The sequence below is a fragment of the Gossypium hirsutum genome, chromosome D04 (assembly GCF_007990345.1).
Source record: "Gossypium hirsutum isolate 1008001.06 chromosome D04, Gossypium_hirsutum_v2.1, whole genome shotgun sequence".
NCBI classification, from domain to species: Eukaryota; Viridiplantae; Streptophyta; class Magnoliopsida; order Malvales; family Malvaceae; genus Gossypium; species Gossypium hirsutum.
The window spans coordinates 14,075,438-14,082,032 of NC_053440.1; the positions used below are offsets into that span (position 1 = coordinate 14,075,438).

The 6,595-nt window shown below is 32.3% G+C and overlaps 1 non-coding gene across 1 annotated transcript; it reads right to left on the reverse strand.

Moving 5' to 3' along the window:
• Window positions 1-6,123: 6,123 nt before the first annotated feature.
• Window positions 6,124-6,230, reverse strand: LOC121216635 (small nucleolar RNA R71). Its single transcript, XR_005912816.1, has one exon. It is a non-coding gene; the product is annotated as a small nucleolar RNA R71 (small nucleolar RNA).
• Window positions 6,231-6,595: the final 365 nt, after the last annotated feature.

Consider the following 6,595-nt stretch of genomic DNA (forward strand, 5'->3'; position numbering starts at 1 on the left):
ATGAAAACAACCCAATCCACAATTACATATGCAATTTACTATAAGAACATACTAATATTTTTGTGTAACTTAAATAAATTTATTTAACATATTATTCACAATTAAAAGCATTTGTCTCTTATCATATTATCATAACATATAAGATCATATTTAAACGATAAATTGGCACGTGAGGCTATGAAACATAAAATGAGCTCTATCATCACTCATCGAATACACGAATCTCCAACACACCAATTGACTCATAGAGTCGAACATATCAAAAAAGTGAAACATAAAGCTAGCACTCTCCAACACAGCAAACATGTCCTGTTGAATGGAGCTTAGCTCACATTCTCTTATCTCTCCAACATGTCCCAGGGCCTTAACGCTCAAATCACATAACACATATAAGTGAGTACTCACAATCTTATGACATGCCAACTATATCTAATGGTCTCTTAAGGTCACAAGGACAAAATATCCACATCATAATTACAAATTTTTTAAATATTGATTTGATGCACACCATCTCTGTTCATATTCATCAATTCACATCACAAACTTGTACACAATGCATGCTTATCGAATTCATAATTAATTGCACTTAAAGTGCCACAATAACGCTCATTGAGCTATCATATATTCGTCAACATATGAGTGCATTAATATTAGTTTATCACATACGAAAACCTGTTACATTAGCATCATATTCCACAATGCAACACAATATTTAATATCTTTATATCAATAACACAACATCATTACTGTCATTCAGCATATTTAATATACCCATAACACAATACGATTCACAATATTGCATCATAATAATTAATTCATAATTATTTACATATTCGCATAATTTGCCAAAAATAAAACAAAGAAAATAGAAAGCTTACACCCGGAACTTAGGATAGAGGTTTGGGCTATTCCTAAGCTCCTAATAAATACTAAGAATCATGTCTACAAGTAGCAATTCTAAACACTTACCGATTACGCTTTTGTCGAAAAGTCGAAAGCTTAAATTAGCTTTTTCTTGCCTTTCGCCTTGCTCGAAGAAGGTTCCAACGGTTCTGATGCTTCACACATATTAACCACACAATATATACAATCAATATTCAGCCAAGGGCTCACTTAAACCAACCAAAAACACAAGCCTAAGCTATATTCCTCAAGAAATTGAAATTTCAACTACCAAACTTGAAACTCAAATATCTCGGTCTATACTTAATCTTTTTGCCTAAAACGAATTCCATTCATCTAAATATTCACCTACGATTGATTCTCAACCTTTAAACTACTCAAAACTACTCAATTCAAGGAATCAAAATTTTCAACATGTTTATAGCAATTTTTATGAAAATTCATTAAATTCTTAGAAATCTTTAACGAAACTTTAAAGTAAGTTTAGAAACCTCTTAATCATGTTAAAACTAATTGAAAAACACTTTGAAACCACTTTTTATCCACAAACCCAAAATTCACCATTAAAGACTCGATTTTTGGCTTTTATTTAAAACATGCGTTTCAATGGCTAAAAATTTAGTTTAAGGGACTAGATATCATTTAAAACTCAGAGAAAGTCGAATGGTCACCTTCGATGGAAGAAAATGAACTTTGACGCAAATCTAAAAAAGCTCATGTTTGGAGAAGATGATGTAGATGATGAAGTTTTTGGGTGATTTTCTTGGTTTAAATGGAGGTTTTAAGGTTCAAGGGTGATAGAAATCAAAGAGGATTATGAATTAGAAGTAAAAATTGATTGGGAGGGTAAAGGGAAAACAAAGGGACGACACCAATATGGTGGAGGAGAAGTTGACGTGAAAACTATTTGGAAAAGGGGGTTTTAGGTTGATTTTGGACATTTGGTCCAATTCCTTCATAAAAACTCTTAATTTTGACTATTTTGCAAATCAGTCCTATTTTCAAAATTAAAGCTATTTAAAACTCATTTTTAGGAATTGATTTAATTTTCTAAAAACCATAATTGAAAACATTATTGATATGCCATGTCATAGAATTCTGAACACTCGAAGGCTAAAATTTCTAAAATACCCTTAAAACTCCTAGGCCCTATTTTGGGGTGTGACACGATTATAGTAAAATAAAAGGCCATTATAGTTACTCTTTAACATCCTATACCCGGCCTGGTCGCACCACTGTCTCATGTCACATACATCAAGTAGAAAGCTCATTGTAAACAAAACATCCATCAATTTATTGATTGTATAATTTTTAAGTCAATCATTCAAGATAGTTACTATTGCTACATGCTAAATTTACAATAATTAGTCTTATAAATAATTTTAAACATGCATAAGGTCCATTTAGCAAAATTCTTAAAACATGTCCGTAGGTATCGATACTAACACTAGGGTATCGATATTTTCTCTTAGTGGTATCGATACAACCTAGAAAAATGATACCAAATTTAAATTCTATTTATCGATTAAAAACCCAAAGTCTCAAAAAATTATCGGTACTTGTTGTGACATATCGATATTTTAACCTCGAGTATCAACACTAGAGCAAAGGTATCGATATCAAATCTCTATTCTAACTCCCTGCATGTTTCAAAACACAGAGATATCAATTTTAAAACTTGATTATCGATACCTCTGATCCAGACCTCAAAAATGCAACATACATAAGTAATTAATCCTTTCCAATTTAGTTCCTAAACATCATGCATCAATTACTTCAATAAATAATCATTCAACGACCTAATTAATAGTTCAATATTGCAAAATAGTGTTTGAGCAAGTATCATCAATCCATCCACATGTTCATGAACCCAAGCATAACAATAACATGTAATCCTTATAAACCGAGCCAAAAACCAGCAAAATGTCTAGGGGTTAACATGGTTGTAACAAGTCTACCACATTGCCTCATTTCCCAAAATGTAAATAAATATAGAACACCTATGAAATAATAAATAGACTTGCTTGGATCACCTCTCGAAACCACACCGCTCACACCATCACATTATTGATCTGCAAGGGTTTAAAAGGAGTGTGTGAGCTTAACAAGCTTAGAGAATGCTCAGAATAACCACAATGTAAACAATTCATCAAACATCAACGAAAAAACCATATAGTATAACCTCAACAGTTCCAAATCCAGTGTCATATTATACTTACTCATGTATTATTACTAGTTCTTTTACATGGTAACATATTCACTTAAAAGCATATATCGTACTACACATATAATCGCCTAATGTTCAAGCATATATCACAATATTCAAAACATCTTTATAGATAAGTTGCACAATGGTCACATACTCATATAGACATACATCACATTACACATATATACATTTTAAGATAATTTGGCACTTGAGTTATGAAACTTAAAAGTGAGTTCTATCATCACTCATCGGATACGCGAATCTCCAACACATCAAACATAGACTCATAGAGTCAAACATGTCCCAAAAGTGAAGCATAAAGCTAACACTCCTTATTTCCCTTCACATGTCCCGTTGAATAGAGCTTAGCTCACATTCCCTTATCCCTCCAACATGTCCCAGGGCCTCAACTCCCAAACTCACTATACATATAGGTGAGTACTCACAATCCTATGGCATGCCAACTATATCAAACGATTTCAAGATCACAAGGCCAAAATATTCAAAATCAAACACATATCACTTACTGGAAACACGAAAATATATAGACTTTTTCATGCCCTCTTTAACTCAAATTCATACATTTTAGTAGTAATTCTTGTCGAAAAATATAATAATTATAAAATAATTAAATTTAACTTATATTATTAACATATTTAATTTTAATTAATTTTATAATAAATTTCCATAAATTTTAATGTATTTTTGACAGATTCCACAAAGAGTGAAAATTGGCTCAATAAACACTACTAGAAGCACAAAACTGTGAAGTGATTTTTGAAGCATCGAGGTGAATTAAATTTTCAGCCTAAGACAGACCAAATCATGAATATTAATTCATAATATAATTAAATTTAATTATATCCAATTTATTTTAGGTTAAAAAATTATTATTAATTATATTATAAAAGGAGGCTCAGTTGTGCTAAACCAAAAGACTAATCCAACCGAGCAAATAGGCTACCCAAAACCGTCCAACATGCTGACCCACTCAGCTTAAATTAGCTGATTGTTTGACTTGCAAATCACCCCTTGAAGTTTTCTCGAAATTTCATTCAAACCCCTCCACTTTTTGTGCTCTTAAAGATTCACCAAGCTAAATTTAGCAAGTTTGAAACATTCAAACGTGCCACATGTGTGGCTGGCCAAAAAGGGGCATATGGCTGCTGATTTTTTGCTATTTTTAGTAGCCAATACCACCTATAAATACCTCCATTCACCTATTAATTTCAACACAGCTCTCATTCCCCACATCTCTCTCTCTTTCACTAAATTTCTCTTATTCTTTCCCATTTTTCTTTCTTGTCCCTTCCTTTCCGATTTCATTCTTAGGAAAGATCCCTTCAACCACCTTGGGTAGCAACATTCAAATGCTTGTAGAAGCCTTGGTTCAGCAAGAACGAGCAGAGAAGGAGGAGTGGAGCAAACTAGTCAGACTTCGGAGAAACACCAGATTTGATTCTAGTTTCCTATTCTTTAACTTTTATTATTGTTGTTGTTATGAACATGTCTATGAATATTTTTTATGTTGTTGTTATTAAAACATGGCTTAAATTTAATTAATGTTAGGTTGATTGCATTTCGTCTATGTAAGTTATTAAAATTATGTTTGTGTTGTTATAGGTCTTGGTAAATTGTTTGATTAAGTAAAATCATGATTATGTTATACTTGCATTATAATTGTAAGGTAACTAATGAATTAATTATTAATCGTGTTGAAATTGTAATTAATTGACACAATACTTAATCAGTTCTTGTTTAATCTTCTAAGGTAGTTGAGGGTTAAATTAGTGACGGTATTAAACGGTACATTAGCCTTTCATAACTTGCAAGATTATTGTAATTAAACTGTTTCAATGTAGGAATATATTGTTACCTCACTTAATCTTTTACTTTCTTAATTAAATTGATTAATTGTTTGAATTGGCATAGTAATATGTTCAAGAGATTAGTTAATTTAGTAAGTCTATATGTGCTATATTTAACAAATTACCAAACTACCGTGAATTTATTCGTAACAACATGAACATTGTTTTAGTAATATTAAGTTAAGAAATGTGATTGATCTAATACAATTATGTCATATTGATTAAACTTATTTTTCACAAATCGTGCTTTGGAATTTTTACCTTTTAATTTTCTTAGTTGATTTTCTTAGTTAAAATCTAGTTTTATTAAACCCTTTTCTTTCAAAAAAAAATCCTTCACCAAAGTGTTTTTAATTACATTTCGTAAATATTTTCTTACACAGTCCCTGTGGGTACCATAACTCGACATTTACTTGTCAGTTTATTACTTGATAACGATTGTGTACACTTGCACATTTCCATCTTTCTAAGTTTTTGAAGCCGTTGCCAGGGACTGTTTAAAAGTCATTATTTGTGAATTTGTGAATTTTTCATTTTGGTTTATTTTTCTATTCAACTTTAACTTCATTAATTTTTCTGTGTTCGTTTCAAGTGTTTATGAGTATTGATTGAATCATCGATTTACTCCCCGTAGATCCAGAAATTGAAAGAACTTTTTGATAACGAAGAAGATAAGCAGTTCAGAGAAGGACCAAAGAGATGAACTACAAATATCTGAATCAAGGAATTAGAGCAAACCCTACTCAATATCCTATCCTTACTGCTAATGATAGGGATAAAGTTCTAAGACAGTATGTCGTGCCAGTGTTTCATGATCTTAACCCGGGTATTAAGAGACCTGAAATCGAGGCACAACAGTTCGAGCTGAAGCCAATTATGTTCGAAATGCTTCAAACAGTAGGTCAATTCATTAGAATGCTTGCCGAAGATGCCCACTTTCACTTAAGGTTGTTTATGGAGGTGAACGATTCTTTTAAGTTAGCCGTAGTACCCGAAGGTTTACTACGATTAAAGCTGTTCCTATATTCGTTAAGGGACAGAGCTCGAGTCTGGTTGAACTCATTGCCACCGCATTCCATTACCACATGATAAGAGTTAGTAGAAAGAATCCTCATGAAGTATTTCCTGCCTAGTAAGAATGCTATGTTGAGGAACGATATCACTACTTTCCAAAAAATGGATGACGAGTCCTTGTATAAGACATGGGAAAGGTACGAAGAATTATTACGGAAGTGCCCTCATCATGGAATCCCGTATTGCATCCAACTTGAGACATTTTATAATGGTCTCAATGCTCACATGAGAATGGTAGTGGATGTTTCTGCTAATGGTGCTCTCCTTTCTAAGTCTTATAGCGAGGCTTATAAAATCATTGTGAGGATTGCTAGTAACAATTATCAATGGCAAACCAATCGAGCAGCGTCAAGAAGACGAGTTGATGGAGTTCTTGAAATGGACGCTCTCACTTCACTTGCATCCCAAGTATCCTTAATATCATTGATGCTTAAAATATTTACCACTAATGGGTTTAATAGTTTTGCAGTACAACTACCCAATCAATTTGAAAATGTAGCCTATGTTTATTGTGGGGAAGGACATTATTTGAAGAATGTCC